The sequence below is a fragment of the Carassius gibelio genome, chromosome B22 (genome assembly GCF_023724105.1).
Source record: "Carassius gibelio isolate Cgi1373 ecotype wild population from Czech Republic chromosome B22, carGib1.2-hapl.c, whole genome shotgun sequence".
NCBI lineage: Eukaryota > Metazoa > Chordata > Actinopteri > Cypriniformes > Cyprinidae > Carassius > Carassius gibelio.
Window position 1 is genome coordinate 41,721,623 of NC_068417.1, and position 18,152 is coordinate 41,739,774.

Consider the following 18,152-nt stretch of genomic DNA (forward strand, 5'->3'; position numbering starts at 1 on the left):
GATGGGAGACTGCCTGGGAATACCAGGTGCTGTAAGCTTTTTGGACATTTTTCACTTAGTATATAATAATTTTGCCAAAAAATAGAGTCAATGCCCGATCTCTGAATATTTGCAGGTTTGGGCCTGGTTAGTACATGGATGGGAGACTGCCTGGGAATACCAGGTGCTTTAATCTTTTTGGAAAATTTCACGAATTATATAATAATCTTTCATTAAAAAAAAAAAAAAAATAGAGTCAATGCCCGATCTCTGAATCTTAGCAGGTTTAGGTCTGGTTAGTACTTTTATGAGAGACTGCCTAGGAATACCAGGTGCTTTAAGCTTTTGGGTTTTCTTTCCTACTTATATAATGTACTGGCGATAAGATTGGCTGTTCTTTAAATAGCCCTCTCTTCAATCAATCAATCACCTTTATTTATATAGTGCTTTAAACAAAATACATTGCGTCAAAGCACTGAACAACATTCATTTGGAAAACAGTGTCTCAATAATGCAAAATGATAGTTAAAGGCAGTTCATCATTGAATTCAGCTATGTCATCTCTGTTCAGTTGAAATAGTGTCTGTTTTTATTTGCAATCAAGTCAATGATATCGCTGTAGATGAAGTGACCCCAACTAAGCAAGCCAGAGGCGACAGCGGCAAGGAACCGAAACTCCATTGGTGACAGAATGGAGAAAAAAACCTTGGGAGAAACCAGGCTCAGTTGGGGGGTCAGTTCTCCTCTGACCAGACAAAAACCAGTAGTTCAATTCCAGGCTGCAGCAAAGTCAGATTGTGCAGAAGAATCATCTGTTTCCTGTGGTCTTGTCCTGGTGCTCCTCTGAGACAAGGTCTTTACAGGGGATCTGTATCTGGGGCTCTAGTTGTCCTGGTCTCCGCTGTCTTTCAGGGCAGTAGAGGTCCTTTCTAGGTGCTGATCCACCATCTGGTCTGGATACGTACTGGATCCGGGTGACTGCAGTGACCCTCTGATCTGGACACAGACTGGATCTCGTGGCCACGGTGACCTCGGAACAAGAGAGAAACAGACAAATATTAGCGTAGATGCCATTCTTCTAATGATGTAGAAAGTACGGTGTTATGTGAAGTGTTTCCGGTTCCGGTTTACCTAATTAATGCAGCCTAAAAATCCTTTAACGGATTTGGATATTAAAAGCATATTAGTATGTTATGTGTATGCCAGGTTAAAGAGATGGGTCTTTAATCTAGATTTAAACTGCAAGAGTGTGTCTGCCTCCCGAACAATGTTAGGTAGGTTATTCCAGAGTTTAGGCGCCAAATAGGAAAAGGATCTGCCTGCCGCAGTTGATTTTGATATTCTAGGTATTATCAAATTGCCTGAGTTTTGAGAACGTAGCGGACGTAGAGGAGTATAATGTAAAAGGAGCTCATTCAAATACTGAGGTGCTAAACCATTCAGGGCTTTATAAGTAATAAGCAATATTTTAAAATCTATACGATGTTTGATAGGGAGCCAGTGCAGTGTGGACAGGACCGGGCTAATATGGTCATACTTCCTGGTTCTAGTAAGAACTCTTGCTGCTGCATTTTGGACTAGCTGTAGTTTGTTTACCAAGCGTGCAGAACAACCACCCAATAAAGCATTACAATAGTCTAACCTTGAAGTCATAAATGCATGGATTAACATTTCTGCATTTGACATTGAGAGCATAGGCCGTAATTTAGATATATTTTTGATATGGAAAAATGCAGTTTTACAAATGCTAGAAACGTGTCTTTCTAAGGAAAGATTGCGATCAAGTAGCACACCTAGGTTCCTAACTGATGACGAAGAATTGACAGAGCAACCATCAAGTCTTAGACCGTGTTCTAGGTTATTACAAGCAGAGTTTTTAGGCCCTATGATTAACACCTCTGTTTTTTCTGAATTTAGCAGTAAGAAATTACTCGTCATCCAATTTTTTATATCGACTATGCATTCCATTAGTTTTTCAAATTGGTGTGTTTCACCAGGCTGCGAGGAAATATAGAGCTGCGTATCATCAGCATAACAGTGAAAGCTAACACCATGTTTCCTGATGATATCTCCCAAGGGTAACATATAAAGCGTGAAGAGCAGCGGCCCTAGTACTGAGCCTTGAGGTACTCCATACTGCACTTGTGATCGATATGATACATCTTCATTCACTGCTACGAACTGATGGCGGTCATATAAGTACGATTTAAACCATGCTAATGCACTTCCACTGATGCCAACAAAGTGTTCAAGTCTATGCAAAAGAATGTTGTGGTCAATTGTGTCAAACGCAGCACTAAGATCCAATAAAACTAATAGAGAGATACACCCACGATCAGATGATAAGAGCAGATCATTTGTAACTCTAAGGAGAGCAGTCTCAGTACTATGATACGGTCTAAATCCTGACTGGAAATCCTCACATATACCATTATTCTCTAAGAAGGAATATACTTGTGAGGATACCACCTTTTCTAGTATCTTGGACAGAAAAGGGAGATTCGAGATTGGTCTATAACTAACAAGTTCTCTGGGGTCAAGTTGTGGCTTTTTTTATGAGAGGCTTAATAACAGCCAGTTTGAAGGTTTTGGGGACATATCCTAATGACAATGAGGAATTAATAATAGTCAGAAGAGGACCTATGACTTCTGGAAGCACCTCTTTTAAGAGCTTAGATGGTATAGGGTCTAACATACATGTTGTTGGTTTAAATGATTTAACAAGTTTATACAATTCTTCCTCTCCTATAGTAGAGAATGAGTGGAACTGTTCCTCAGGGGGTCTATAGTGCACTGTCTGATGTGATACGGTAGCTGACGGCTGAATGGTTGCAATTTTATCTCTAATAGTATCGATTTTAGAAGTAAAGTAGTTCATAAAGTCATTACTGTTGTGGTGTTGGGAAATGTCAACACTTGTTGAGGCTTTATTTTTCGTTAATTTAGCCACTGTATTGAATAAATACCTGGGGTTATGTTTGTTTTCTTCTAAAAGAGAAGAAAAGTAATCAGATCTAGCAGGTTTTAATGCTTTTCTATAGGATATGCTACTTTCCCGCCAAGCAATACGAAATACCTCTAGTTTTGTTTTCCTCCAGCTGCGCTCCATTTTTCGGGCTGCTCTCTTTAGGGTGCGAGTATGCTCATTATACCATGGTGTCAAACTGTTTTCCTTAACCTTCCTTAAGCGTAAAGGAGCAACTGTATTTAAAGTGCTAGAAAAGAGAGAGTCCATAGTTTCTGTTACATCATCAAGTTGTTCTGAGGTTTTGGATATGCTAAGGAATTTGGATACATCAGGAAGATAACTTAAAAAGCAGTCTTTTGTGGTAAAAGTGATGGTTCTTCGATACTTGTAACAAGAAGTAGAATTTACAATTTTGGCTATATGAAGTTTACACAGAACTAAATAATGATCTGAGATATCATCACTTGGCTGAATAATTTCAACACTATCAACATCAATTCCATGTGACAGTATTAAATCTAGAGTATGATTTCGACAATGAGTAGGTCCTGAAACATGTTGTCTAACACCAATAGAGTTCAGAATGTCTATAAATGCTGATCCCAATGCGTCTTTTTCATTATCAACATGGATATTAAAATCACCAACTATTAAGACTTTATCTGCTGCCAGAACTAACTCGGATGTAAAATCACCAAACTCTTTAATAAAGTCTGTATGGTGCCCTGGTGGCCTGTATACAGTAGCCAGTACAAACATAACAGGGGATTTATCATTAACATTGGTTTCTCTGGATAATGTTATATGAAGCACCATTACTTCAAACGAGTTATACTTGAAGCCTGCCCTCTGAGAAATCCTAAAAACGTTGTTATAAATTGAAGCAACTCCTCCCCCTTTGCCTTTTAAACACGGCTCATGTTTATAACAGTTGTCACGGGAGGAGCACAAGACAGACACAGTGGGCGTGGCGTCAGGCCTCGGAGAGGCTTTTATTAACAGAAATCATAAAACACAGGGAATAAAAGTGGCCAAAGGGGGAAAGTGTCCAAAATAACAGGGGATCTGGTGTCCTCGTTGTGCTGCGGGGTTCGTGTGGGTCGGGCAGTGTTCATGGAGGAAGGGTCCAGGTAAGGGGCGGAGTCCGGCGGCCGCACGCGCTCCCCTCCTTGGTCCGGGGCGCGAGGGGCGGCGGCTTCCTCTTAGCGGCCGCGTCTCTCTCGTTGGCCGCGGCGCTGGTAGGGGATGGACGGCCCGGCATCCTGGCCCGTCGGCCGTGTATACGGGTGCGGTTCCCATCCGGATCGCGGGTCCGGCAGCTCACGTCTTGGTGGCGCGGGAGTCCCTCAACGCACCCTTCCTGGACCCACGAGGACACCAGTGTGCATGCACAGGGAAGAGACCGGTCTCCTGAGGAGAGGCGCGTTGGGCTTTTAAACAGCGGCGGTAATGAGGCTCCACTTCCTCCAGGTGTGCCCCATCACACGCCGCCAGCCCTGACTCGTCCAGCGCCCCTCCTCTCACACACCCACTCCAGTCGGGAGCCTGGTGAAGGGCGGCGATTTAGGACGGGGTGCCGGTGACAATCAGGGAGGAGGCAGCTGACTCGTCACACAGTAATCTTGGGGGGTGGACTCATTTAAAATAATGTAATCATCAGGTTTTAGCCAAGTTTCTGTCAAACAGAGCACATCTATATTATGATCAGTTATCATATTATTTACAAAAAGTGTTTTCGTAGAAATGGATCTGATATTCAGTAAGCCAATCTTTATCATTTGTTTATCCATATTGCATTTGTTTTTTATTTGTTGAACCTCAATTAAATTGTTAACCTTAACTTGGTTTGGACTTTTTTTGTATTTTCTAGTTCGGGGAACAGACACAGTCTCTATAGTGTGATATCTAGGTGAAAGAGTCTCTATGTGCTGAGAATTAACTGACCTCTGTGACGGGAGGCAGCTAGCAGACGGTCGGTTTAGCCAGTCTGTCTGCTTCCTGACCTGGGCCCCAGTTAGTCAAGTATAAACACTAAGACTATTTGCCATATTTCTAGACAGAAGAGCAGCACCACTTCTTCAGCAGCACTCTTTGCAGCAGACTTCGCTTACGGCCATACCAACCTGGCTATGCCCGATCTCGTCTGATCTCGGAAGCTAAGCAGGTTTGGGCCTGGTTAGTACTTGGATGGGAGACCGCCTGGGAATACCAGGTGCTGTAAGCTTTTTGGACATTTTTCACTTAGTATATAATAATTTTGCCAAAAAATAGAGTCAATGCCCGATCTCTGAATATTAGCAGGTTTGGGCCTGGTTAGTACATGGATGGGAGACTGCCTGGGAATACCAGGTGCTGTAAGCTTTTTGGACATTTTTCACTTAGTATATAATAATTTTGCCAAAAAATAGAGTCAATGCCTGATCTCTGAATATTAGCAGGTTTGGGCCTGCTTAGTACATGGATGGGAGACTGCCTGGGAATACCAGGTGCTTTAATCTTTTTGGAAAATTTCACGAATTATATAATAATCTTTCATTAAAAAAAAAAAAAAGAGTCAATGCCCGATCTCTGAATCTTAGCAGGTTTAGGTCTGGTTAGTACTTTTATGAGAGACTGCCTAGGAATACCAGGTGCTTTAAGCTTTTGGGTTTTCTTTCCTACTTATATAATGTACTGGCGATAAGATTGGCTGTTCTTTAAATAGCCCTCTCTTTGCAGCAGACTTCGCTTACGGCCATACCAACCTGGCTATGCCCGATCTCGTCTGATCTCGGAAGCTAAGCAGGTTTGGGCCTGGTTAGTACATGGATGGGAGACTGCCTGGGAATACCAGGTGCTGTAAGCTTTTTGGACATTTTTCACTTAGTATATAATAATTGTTGCGTTAGAATAAATAAAATCCACTACGAGTTGTAACAACGTGTCCTCTCCTGACGCCCCGTTCGGTGGGGATATTCTTAAAGAACCGAACAGTTATAAACCGCGGCCCACTGCACTGGATTGAATGCAGCAAAAAACAGCCACGGACTGCTTCATTAAGGAAGCTCAATCAACCCAGGATCAGCTGGCCTCTCACTTCTTTGACTGACCCCAAGTTTATCATTAATCAAACTGCCCGTTGATCAAGGATAAAGGAGCTCGTGTGCACATTGGCATTGACGTCTCTCCAGTCAACACAAAGGGAGTAACAATGGCAGACTTGGAAAAGCTTAAAAGTGTGCGATCAAGAGCACAGGCTTCATTCACCAAAAGGGCTCATACTCTCACCAAACCGGGACTCTTGGAACCGACTGAAGTTCTCAGTGAATGGAAGATTTTCAGGACAGACTTTTTAAAGTCATAGATGCGGGACATGAGTATGCTGAAGCCCTGAGAGAGTCATCGGATGAGGAGGTCATAGAATCTGCAAACCAAATTGATGAAAAGACAGCGGAGTGTGAGAACAGGTTCCTCGAGGTAAAGAATGCCTCCCAGGAAACCTTTTGGACCAGCTATGCAGAGGAGGTGTTTTTTAAGCAGGTCAAAACAGCTGAGTCGGCCATCACTCAGGCAGAGGAAGAGGAAGTTAACCCTCGGAAGTCAGTCAAGGACCGTAGGCTAAGAAATAGAGGTCTTGAGAGAGAGGTCATTGAACTCAGAGAAATGCTAGTAGAGTGGAAGGAGTTGGTTCCTGGTTCGAGGGCATTAGATCTCAGGACACGCCACAAGACACTAAAGAAGAGGGTCCTGGCGTTGTCTGACAAACTGGAGGAGGACGAAGCAGACCAAGTGAAGGGTAGAGAAAGAAACCTGGAAGATGAAAGCAGCGCGGTTGGTGATCCGATACGAGATGCTCCTTTCATCTCTCTCCCTGACATATTTGCCGATCGCCAGCTGAAGCCCAAAACGTATGCGGGGGCATTGAACATGAACACACGGCCCCTCTCACAGCAGAGCAGCCCGGAAAGGACCAAAGGAAACTTTAATCTCAAGCCTCAAATCAGCCTTGAAAGAGCACGGCTACCGACTTTCTCTGGTGACATGAGGGACTATTACCGCTGGAAGACTGAGTGGGAGGACCTACAAGAATTGGGTAACCCACAAGGTGTGGAATGTATAAAAAAGTTCCACTTATTAAATAGTCTCCACGAAAAGGTCAAGAAGGATCTCGTCCTATCTAGCTGTGGATCCGCCGACGATATGTTCAGGCTGCTGGACAGCAAATACGGGAACAAAGCAAAAATAGTCCTAATGATCACCAGCGAAGTCCAGTCTCTTCCCCCTGTTAAAGGAAACAATCCAAGAAGAACCATTGAACTGATCCAGGCTGTTGAAAGAGCACTGTACAACCTCCAGATTCTTGGTGAAGAGGATGCCGTGAAGAACCGTGTTGTTGCTCAATCTCTTGAAAGCAAGCTTCCCAGTTCACTCAAGAAGGAGTGGATTATGCACAAAACTGACCCAGCAAACAGGTTCTCTCCAAAGTATCATTTTGATTGCCTCCTAGGATTCTTGAAAAGGCAAGAGGAGATTCTTGAGGAATTGGATCAGTTGGAGCCAAGCCCTGTGGACAAAGGCCCTGTGGAAAAGGGTGCTGCAGACTACCCAGATAAGAGAGGGAGGAAGGCTTTTACTAAATCCACAGCAGGTCAGAAGGACGACTATCCCAGCTGTACTGTCTGTGAAGATGACTCCCATGCTGGCAAGCTATTTGCGTGCAAGATTTTCAGGGAGCAAGATCTCTTAAGAAAAAGGGCCCATGTGAAGAAGCTAGGGTTGTGCTCCAAGTGTTTGAGGCCCCACCCCAAGGATGGTAAAGGATGCACACCCAGATACCTCTGCCCAAAAGTAGACTGTCGGAAAGGAGGGGTGTCGGACCACAATTACCTTCTGTGTCCTAAGCTACCGACTCCAAAGAAGGACTACAGCAGTGAGGAGCAGAGTACCATAAAAATTGGAGGAAAGAAACTTGGCCTAACCAACAAACAAGAGGAGTTTCTGGCAGAACTTACTCCAGAACAAAGAGAGAAATACAAGAATGCATTCTCAAACAAAATATCATCAACTGTATGTGCCAAGACTGGAGATGCACTGCAAGAACATCCAGTGGTGATGATGCTGATGGAAGTGACGACAAACTCGGGTTGCCTTATTGGCTCCCTAATCGACCTCGCATCTGATACCAATTATATCACCAATGAAACTGCCGATCAACTTGGACTGTGCGGTGAGAACATCAGGCTTATAGTCCATGGAATCGGGGGAATGAAGAAGACTGTCCTGACCAAAAGATATTCCCTGCGGCTGAAGGTGAAGACATCCAAGGGAAAAGTGGCAGAGCATAGAATTCTCTGCTATGGCCTGGAAAACATCGCCGAAGTGACTCAATCAGTCACTGCCGAGCAACTGCAGAAGTTTTTCCCAAATGTACCCAGAGACGAACTGGTCCGTCCCACAAAGATTGACCTTCTTATCAGTCATCGGGAAGGTCGTCTTGTTCCCCAGCCAATCAGGATTGTGGAAGACCTCGTTCTCTGGGACGGTCCCCTAGGAAAGACCGTTGGGGGAACCCATCCCGATCTCATTGAGACAGTTGACATGGCCGTGTACTGCTCCGAGACTCACCTTGCGAGAACCATGAGATCAGCCTCGATGGCGTATAAAGAGACCATCATACCTCGGGAAGAGGAAGGAAATGCGCTTGTCCGGAGCACAGCAACAGCCAACAAAGACGTCTTCGAGTGGTTCAGGAGGGGCAGCATCGTAGCTGCGTGCAGTCCCCAATGTGGTGGCTGCAAGTGTGGTAGGTGCCCCCCTGGAGGAAAAGAAATGACCCTTAAGGAAGAGCGGGACCTGGAAAAGATAAAAGAATGCCTAACATACGTGCTGGCGGACAAACACGCAGCTTATCCCTGGAAGAAAGACCTCACAGCACTGCCAAACAATCGGCAGGCAGTGGAGGCGACCTTCAGAAACACTGAGAAACGTCTGGAGAAAGATCCTGTGTGGAAGGCTGCATACAAAGAACAAATACATGAAATGGTTTCAAGAGGGGCTGCTGCAAAACTCACAAGGGAGGAAATTAACAACTGGGAAGGACCTAAATGGTACACCGAACCCTCACTCCTCCTCAACCCCTGTGAGAATTGTGTGGAATAGTAGCCAAGAGTTCCGAGGCATAAGTCTAAATGATCTCCTTCACAAGGGTCCTGATGTACTCAATTCCATCAGAGGTGTCCTTCTGAGGTTCAGGAGTGGACTCCATGCCACACTAGGCGATGTAAAAAAGATGTATAACTCAGTGTGGCTGAAAGATGATGAAGTTCACCTCCACCGCTTTCTCTGGAGAGACTACCCTGAGGACAACATTGAGGAGTTTGCAGTCGTCAAGAGTAAATATCGGCGATAAACCAGCAGGATGTATTGCCCAAGTTGCAATGAAAGAGACAGCCAACCTTCCTCAGTTTGCTGATATGATTGAAGAACGGCGAGCTCTGACTGAGGACAGCTATGTGGATGACATCCTGACCTCACATGATGACCTCAAGACACTGGAGAGGATCACCAAAGGGGTGGAGGAGATTTTGAGAGCGGGAGGCTTCTTCCTGAAACCATGGGTTCTGTCACGCCAAAGTGGGAGGAGTGGAGCCCCTTCTGAAACAACTGTACCCACGACCCTCGTACTGCCCAACCAAATGCATGATGGGGAGAACAAAGCGCTTGGGGCCGGTTACGAACCTGAGACAGACAAGCTCCGGTTGCTAACTTCTATCAACTTCTCTAAGAAAAGAGGGAAAATGAGGACAGGATTTAATCTGAGCATGGAGGATGTCAGGGAAGGAACACCAAATCCCCTTAACCGACGCATACTTCTTAGCCAGATTGCCGCATTATACGACCCGGTTGGTCTTGCCTCACCAGCCAAACAGAGGGGAGTGATGTTGGTACGAGAATCATTCCAGGAAGCTGGCAAGGACAACCTATTTAAAGACACATGGGATGCCCCTCTCTCACTGAAACTTAGAGAAGCCGCAATAACGCTCTTTGAAGAATTTGTGAGACTTGGCCAGGTAAGGTTTGAGAGAAGCCTCACGCCTCCTGGAGCCATAGGCCCACCGACAGGGATCACATTCTCAGATGGAAGCGAATCCTCCTATGGAGCCGTACTCTACCTGCGGTGGGAGAACCAAGACAAGGTTGTAATGAAGTTGGTGGAATCCAAGGCTAAACTGACCCCTCTCGACCAAAAAGGAGATGTGATCAAAGCAGAACTCTGTGGCGCGGTCTTCGCTACCCGCCTAAAAAAGTATTTTGAGAAGCACTGCCACATTAAAGTTAAGCAATGGATTCACTTTGTGGACAGCCAAACAATCCTGGCAGCCATCCAAAAGGACAGCTACGGCTTCCAGACCTTTTTCGCAAATCGAATCGGTGAGATTCAGAAAGCCGGACATGTGGAAGATTGGAGGTGGATTGAAGGCAGACGAAACATTGCTGACATTCTAACCAGAGGTGCAACTCCCGAGGAACTTGATGAAGGGTCAGAATGGCAGCAAGGCCCTGAGTTCCTGAAATGGCCTAAGACCGACTGGCCTATGAAGATGGCCAGTGAGATTACACCCTCTGCTGCTGAAGATGTGGGAAAACTTCAGCGGAAAGCCTTCTCAGCTGTGATTACCAGGGCCCAGTCAAAAGAAAGAACTGACCTTAACGGGCCTGACATCAATGCGGACCTCAGACATGGAGTCAACGGTAGATCAACATCACCAGCTGTCTCGGGTGCAACATCAGTGGCAGACAGACAGAGAAGGCCCTGGGCGATTGGTTTGGTACGCCTTGTGAAACCTCAACGCTTCAGTTCTCTGTCTAAGCTGTGTGGTTCCATAGCCTGGACTCGAAGGCCTGCAGAAACCTGGCTGAGAAAATGCCAGGCACCTGACTCATCAAAGTGGGAGGCAAACTGCTCTGTCTTGTCAACTGAGGAGAGAGCGCAAGCTTTCCAAGACCTGGTCCTCGCAGCCCAAGATGGCAGTCAGTTCCTGGACTCAACACTGAACCGCTTGGTGGTCCACAAAGACGAGAGCACAGGAATCCTTCTCTGTGGAGGACGAATCCAGTCCTGGAAAGAAGATGGAACAGCTGTTCCTTTAATTCCATTTCGTTCATGGCTCGCAACACTACTGTCAAGAGAAGCTCATGACGAGAACCATGAAGGTGTTGCTGCCACGCTTCTGCGCACCAGGAGGAAGGCATGGATTGTGCAAGGTCGGAGGATAGTAAAGAAAGTTGCAAACAACTGTATTACATGTCGCAAACTGAAAGGGAAGATGTGCCAGCAGATGATGAGTGATCTGCCACCAGAACGCTCACAGCGTGCTAACCCATTTGAGTATACCACACTAGACCTCTTTGGCCCCTTTGAAATCAAGGATGCTGTCAAGAAAAGAACAGGAAAAAAAGTTTGGGGCATAGTATTCTGTTGCATGGCATCAAGGGCAGTCCATGTGGACCTCGTTGACGACCAATCATCTGAAAGCTTTCTCCAAACTTACTCCCGCTTTGTAGCATTGAGAGGCAATCCCAGAAAATTGTGGTCAGATAGAGGAACCAATTTCATTGGAGCTAAACCTGCCCTACAAGATTTGCATAGGTACTTAGCTACCTTACGGGAAGCATCCATAGAGGACAAAGCCGCCAAGAATGGGACAGTGTGGGCATGGAACTTTCATCCGGCTGACGCACCTCATCGCAACGGGTCTGCGGAAGCTGCAGTTAAGCTCATAAAAAGGGCTCTCACTAGCCTCGGAGGGACAACAAGCTCTCTCACCTGGGGTGAGCTCCAAACCCTCTTCTACCAGGCAGCTAACCTCACAAATGAAAGGCCGATTGACGCTAGGGCACAAGAACAAGAAGACTCTACAGAGTATTTGACCCCCAATACTCTGCTTCTCGGGAGGACCAGGCAAGGGGGAGATACAGGAGGAATTGACTTGTGCACCCATCCCTGGCGCCGTTTCAGATCCATCCAGATTGGTGTGGATATGTTCTGGAAGAAGTGGAGTGAACTGGCCGGACCTAATTTATTCATTCGGCCAAAGTGGCACCAGACCCAAAGAAATGTAGCGATAGGTGACATTGTTTGGATTGCTGATCAAAACGCACTGCGAGGGCAATTCCGGCTCGGACGGATCCAGGCTGTGTACCCTGACAAGAAAGGACTTGTGAGAGACGCAGACGTTAAGATGTGTGCAGGCCCCCCTGCCTCCCTTATAGTTGGGCAACTGAAGAGGAATACTCAGCAGTTGACGTCAGTCATCCTACGGCGAGACGTGAGGAGACTGGTAGTCCTCATCCCTGTGGAAGACCAGTGACTCCTAGACCTCGTCTCTTTGGCCACCAGTTCTCCAGGCGCTGCCTAAACACCCAAACCCCAATTATGAAGGCATTACCTCAGGATACCTCTTTCTCTCTCTCTCTTTCTCTCTTTTTTTTTTTTTTTTCACTGGTTGGTATGCTTCTATGCTGCCTTCACCACCACTTGTACCACCATTCACGAAGAATGAAGAGTACATACCCCATATGACCAAACCTGGCAGAACACCACACATCTGTCAGGGGAGGTGTCTGAACAATGACAATGGTGTCCTATTCTTGATGAAGAAGAAAAAAAAAAAACAAAACAAAAAAAAAAACAAAGGATATATATGTGGTGTAATGTTTTGCCTGTGACCGCCTTAAATCACATGATCAGTCGGTCAAGTGGGAGGTGTTGCGTTCACTATGTCACGGGTGTTCGTAATGTAACGCAGGATAATAGGTGGGAGGTTTCACTTACCTGATTGAAGCATGGACCAGTCAAATCCCAAACAGGTGTGTTAAATCCAGTAATGAATGAGCGCGGGCTATAAGTGGGAGCGAGTATTCATTTTGGCATGTTGTCTCGTCAGGAGAGATGCGCCACCGGTAAGCTGCTGTTTTTATCCATTGAGTTTGTTGTCTGTTGCGTTACTGCTGTGCTGCAGTTATATGTGCGCGGTTTGTATGATTGATAACTGTTACTTTGGTCACGCTGATAAAACCTTGTGTGCGATCTGATGTTTAATATTGTCGGCTCGATAGTATCCGTGGCTATAAAAAGGCAAATGTTTGAAATTGGAGCGTTTCACTGTCACACGAGTTACTTCCTGTTTGCGGTGCTGGATGGGTAATGTAGTTGATCACTTTACATTTTGTAATGGATTACTATGCTCAGCGATGCCACTTAGAACTACACTCACTGTTTTTCACTTTGAGCCAACAGACTGAGAACGCTATTGGTTTAATGTGTAACATTGACATTGTATATTTGGTGTGTGTGAAGTTGTTGCATTTCTGTGTTAATATGCATGTGCTTAGTATTTAAACTAAATGGCTACACAAAGTATATTATGATATTTATAAGATTAAATACTGACTATATTGAAATTTATATTTTATTTATATTTGTATATATTATATTATGTAATCTATATTTATATTTAGATTTTATGGTTATCAGTATTGTTTACATTATAACCTCTCTATTTCTCCAGGTTTATAACCTGCTGCTGATATTTGTGGACTAATCAACTGTAATTAAAAATGAACCAAGAATAAATAAAATCCACTACGAGTTGTAACAACGTGTCCTCTCCTGACGCCCCGTTCGGTGGGGATATTCTTAAAGAACCGAACCATAATTTTGCCAAAAAATAGAGTCAATGCCGATCTCTGAATATTTGCAGGTTTGGGCCTGGTTAGTACATGGATGGGAGACTGCCTGGGAATACCAGGTGCTTTAATCTTTTTGGAAAATTTCACGAATTATATAATAATCTTTCATTAAAAAAAAAAAAAAAAAGAGTCAATGCCCGATCTCTGAATCTTAGCAGGTTTAGGTCTGGTTAGTACTTTTATGAGAGACTGCCTAGGAATACCAGGTGCTTTAAGCTTTTGGGTTTTCTTTCCTACTTATATAATGTACTGGCGATAAGATTGGCTGTTCTTTAAATAGCCCTCTCTTCAATCAATCAATCACCTTTATTTATATAGTGCTTTAAACAAAATACATTGCGTCAAAGCACTGAACAACATTCATTTGGAAAACAGTGTCTCAATAATGCAAAATGATAGTTAAAGGCAGTTCATCATTGAATTCAGCTATGTCATCTCTGTTCAGTTGAAATAGTGTCTGTTTTTATTTGCAATCAAGTCAATGATATCGCTGTAGATGAAGTGACCCCAACTAAGCAAGCCAGAGGCGACAGCGGCAAGGAACCGAAACTCCATCGGTGACAGAATGGAGAAAAAAACCTTGGGAGAAACCAGGCTCAGTTGGGGGGTCAGTTCTCCTCTGACCAGACGAAAACCAGTAGTTCAATTCCAGGCTGCAGCAAAGTCAGATTGTGCAGAAGAATCATCTGTTTCCTGTGGTCTTGTCCTGGTGCTCCTCTGAGACAAGGTCTTTACAGGGGATCTGTATCTGGGGCTCTAGTTGTCCTGGTCTCCGCTGTCTTTCAGGGCAGTAGAGGTCCTTTCTAGGTGCTGATCCACCATCTGGTCTGGATACGTACTGGATCCGGGTGACTGCAGTGACCCTCTGATCTGGACACAGACTGGATCTCGTGGCCACGGTGACCTCGGAACAAGAGAGAAACAGACAAATATTAGCGTAGATGCCATTCTTCTAATGATGTAGAAAGTACGGTGTTATGTGAAGTGTTTCCGGTTCCGGTTTACCTAATTAATGCAGCCTAAAAATCCTTTAACGGATTTGGATATTAAAAGCATATTAGTATGTTATGTGTATGCCAGGTTAAAGAGATGGGTCTTTAATCTAGATTTAAACTGCAAGAGTGTGTCTGCCTCCCGAACAATGTTAGGTAGGTTATTCCAGAGTTTAGGCGCCAAATAGGAAAAGGATCTGCCGCCCGCAGTTGATTTTGATATTCTAGGTATTATCAAATTGCCTGAGTTTTGAGAACGTAGCGGACGTAGAGGAGTATAATGTAAAAGGAGCTCATTCAAATACTGAGGTGCTAAACCATTCAGGGATTTATAAGTAATAAGCAATGTTTTAAAATCTATACGATGTTTGATAGGGAGCCAGTGCAGTGTGGACAGGACCGGGCTAATATGGTCATACTTCCTGGTTCTAGTAAGAACTCTTGCTGCTGCATTTTGGACTAGATGTAGTTTGTTTACCAAGCGTGCAGAACAACCACCCAATAAAGCATTACAATAGTCTAACCTTGAAGTCATAAATGCATGGATTAACATTTCTGCATTTGACATTGAGAGCATAGGCCGTAATTTAGATATATTTTTGAGATGGAAAAATGCAGTTTTACAAATGCTAGAAACGTGTCTTTCTAAGGAAAGATTGCGATCAAGTAGCACACCTAGGTTCCTAACTGATGACGAAGAATTGACAGAGCAACCATCAAGTCTTAGACAGTGTTCTAGGTTATTACAAGCAGAGTTTTTAGGCCCTATGATTAACACCTCTGTTTTTTCTGAATTTAGCAGTAAGAAATTACTCGTCATCCAATTTTTTATATCGACTATGCATTCCATTAGTTTTTCAAATTGGTGTGTTTCACCAGGCTGCGAGGAAATATAGAGCTGCGTATCATCAGCATAACAGTGAAAGCTAACACCATGTTTCCTGATGATATCTCCCAAGGGTAACATATAAAGCGTGAAGAGCAGCGGCCCTAGTACTGAGCCTTGAGGTACTCCATACTGCACTTGTGATCGATATGATACATCTTCATTCACTGCTACGAACTGATGGCGGTCATATAAGTACGATTTAAACCATGCTAATGCACTTCCACTGATGCCAACAAAGTGTTCAAGTCTGTGCAAAAGAATGTTGTGGTCAATTGTGTCAAACGCAGCACTAAGATCCAATAAAACTAATAGAGAGATACACCCACGATCAGATGATAAGAGCAGATCATTTGTAACTCTAAGGAGAGCAGTCTCAGTACTATGATACGGTCTAAATCCTGACTGGAAATCCTCACATATACCATTATTCTCTAAGAAGGAATATAATTGTGAGGATACCACCTTTTCTAGTATCTTGGACAGAAAAGGGAGATTCGAGATTGGTCTATAACTAACAAGTTCTCTGGGGTCAAGTTGTGGCTTTTTTATGAGAGGCTTAATAACAGCCAGTTTGAAGGTTTTGGGGACATATCCTAATGACAATGAGGAATTAATAATAGTCAGAAGAGGACCTATGACTTCTGGAAGCACCTCTTTTAAGAGCTTAGATGGTATAGGGTCTAACATACATGTTGTTGGTTTAAATGATTTAACAAGTTTATACAATTCTTCCTCTCCTATAGTAGAGAATGAGTGGAACTGTTCCTCAGGGGGTCTATAGTGCACTGTCTGATGTGATACGGTAGCTGACGGCTGAATGGTTGCAATTTTATCTCTAATAGTATCGATTTTAGAAGTAAAGTAGTTCATAAAGTCATTACTGTTGTGGTGTTGGGAAATGTCAACACTTGTTGAGGCTTTATTTTTCGTTAATTTAGCCACTGTATTGAATAAATACCTGGGGTTATGTTTGTTTTCTTCTAAAAGAGAAGAAAAGTAATCAGATCTAGCAGGTTTTAATGCTTTTCTATAGGATATGCTACTTTCCCGCCAAGCAATACGAAATACCTCTAGTTTTGTTTTCCTCCAGCTGCGCTCCATTTTTCGGGCTGCTCTCTTTAGGGTGCGAGTATGCTCATTATACCATGGTGTCAAACTGTTTTCCTTAACCTTCCTTAAGCGTAAAGGAGCAACTGTATTTAAAGTGCTAGAAAAGAGAGAGTCCATAGTTTCTGTTACATCATCAAGTTGTTCTGAGGTTTTGGATATGCTAAGGAATTTGGATACATCAGGAAGATAACTTAAAAAGCAGTCTTTTGTGGTAGAAGTGATGGTTCTTCGATACTTGTAACAAGAAGTAGAATTTACAATTTTGGCTATATGAAGTTTACACAGAACTAAATAATGATCTGAGATATCATCACTTGGCTGAATAATTTCAACACTATCAACATCAATTCCATGTGACAGTATTAAATCTAGAGTATGATTTCGACAATGAGTAGGTCCTGAAACATGTTGTCTAACACCAATAGAGTTCAGAATGTCTATAAATGCTGATCCCAATGCGTATTTTTCGTTATCGACATGGATATTAAAATCACCAACTATTAAGACTTTATCTGCAGCCAGAACTAACTCGGATGTAAAATCACCAAACTCTTTAATAAAGTCTGTATGGTGCCCTGGTGGCCTGTATACAGTAGCCAGTACAAACATAACAGGGGATTTATCATTAACATTGGTTTCTCTGGATAATGTTATATGAAGCACCATTACTTCAAACGAGTTATACTTGAAGCCTGCCCTCTGAGAAATCCTAAAAACGTTGTTATAAATTGAAGTGTAGGGGAATTTACAGTTAAAACCCAAGGACCAGATATGTCGCAATGAAGACCAGGACTCAGAGATGAGTTCAATTAATAATAATAATTTTACTTGAAGAAATGTGTTTGCAATTTCATCAGCAGAAGTCAGCTTCAACACTCTCGAAGGAGTTCGCAGGCCGCGCCCAGTACAATACAAAATCAACCACAGTTATACCCTGACAGAGGATACTAATTGCGTCAATGCATGAGTCAACAAAATTCTGATTGGTTCCAAAACCTAGATAAAACTCTCCAAAGACGTATATCTGATATGCTGGACACTGGCAGTTGATTGTTTGTCCTGGGACTGTCTGAGCTTCTCCCTGTACAGACAGATACTAACACACGTACACAGAGAACTTATCTAAAATTCAAGGCTTTCTAGCACTGGCAAGTGTCTTATCATTACGGTTGGATACACACACATAATATGTGGACATTAATCTTGAGGAAAAGAAATACAGCACACATAAGGTTACACATTTCACTCTTGCTATAACTTGATTAATAGTCAAACAAGAAATCATGTAATAATATAATATAATATCAGTATGAAGGATATGGCAACTCGGCATCCACTCCTTCAGTCCCCCGTTTTAGATCAATGTGGGGTCTAATACCCCACATCTGGTCTAATAAATGAGGTCCGGTGTAGTTGTGATGCATGCTAAGAATGCAGGCTGTTGGTCAACTTAAACATGTGCATACTTAAAATCTCTGGTACT

At 43.6% G+C, this 18,152-nt stretch overlaps 1 protein-coding gene and 2 non-coding genes across 4 annotated transcripts in view; 2 read left to right on the forward strand and 1 right to left on the reverse strand.

Annotated features, from left to right (window-relative positions):
- The window catches only part of LOC127987501 (protein NYNRIN-like), a 363,443-nt gene that overhangs the window by 225,723 nt on the left and 119,568 nt on the right, over window positions 1–18,152 (reverse strand). The window lies entirely within an intron of this gene.
- Window positions 5,053–5,171, forward strand: LOC127995310 (5S ribosomal RNA). The gene has a single exon (XR_008168264.1). It is a non-coding gene; the product is annotated as a 5S ribosomal RNA (ribosomal RNA).
- On the forward strand, window positions 5,674–5,792 carry LOC128002670 (5S ribosomal RNA). The gene has a single exon (XR_008175414.1). It is a non-coding gene; the product is annotated as a 5S ribosomal RNA (ribosomal RNA).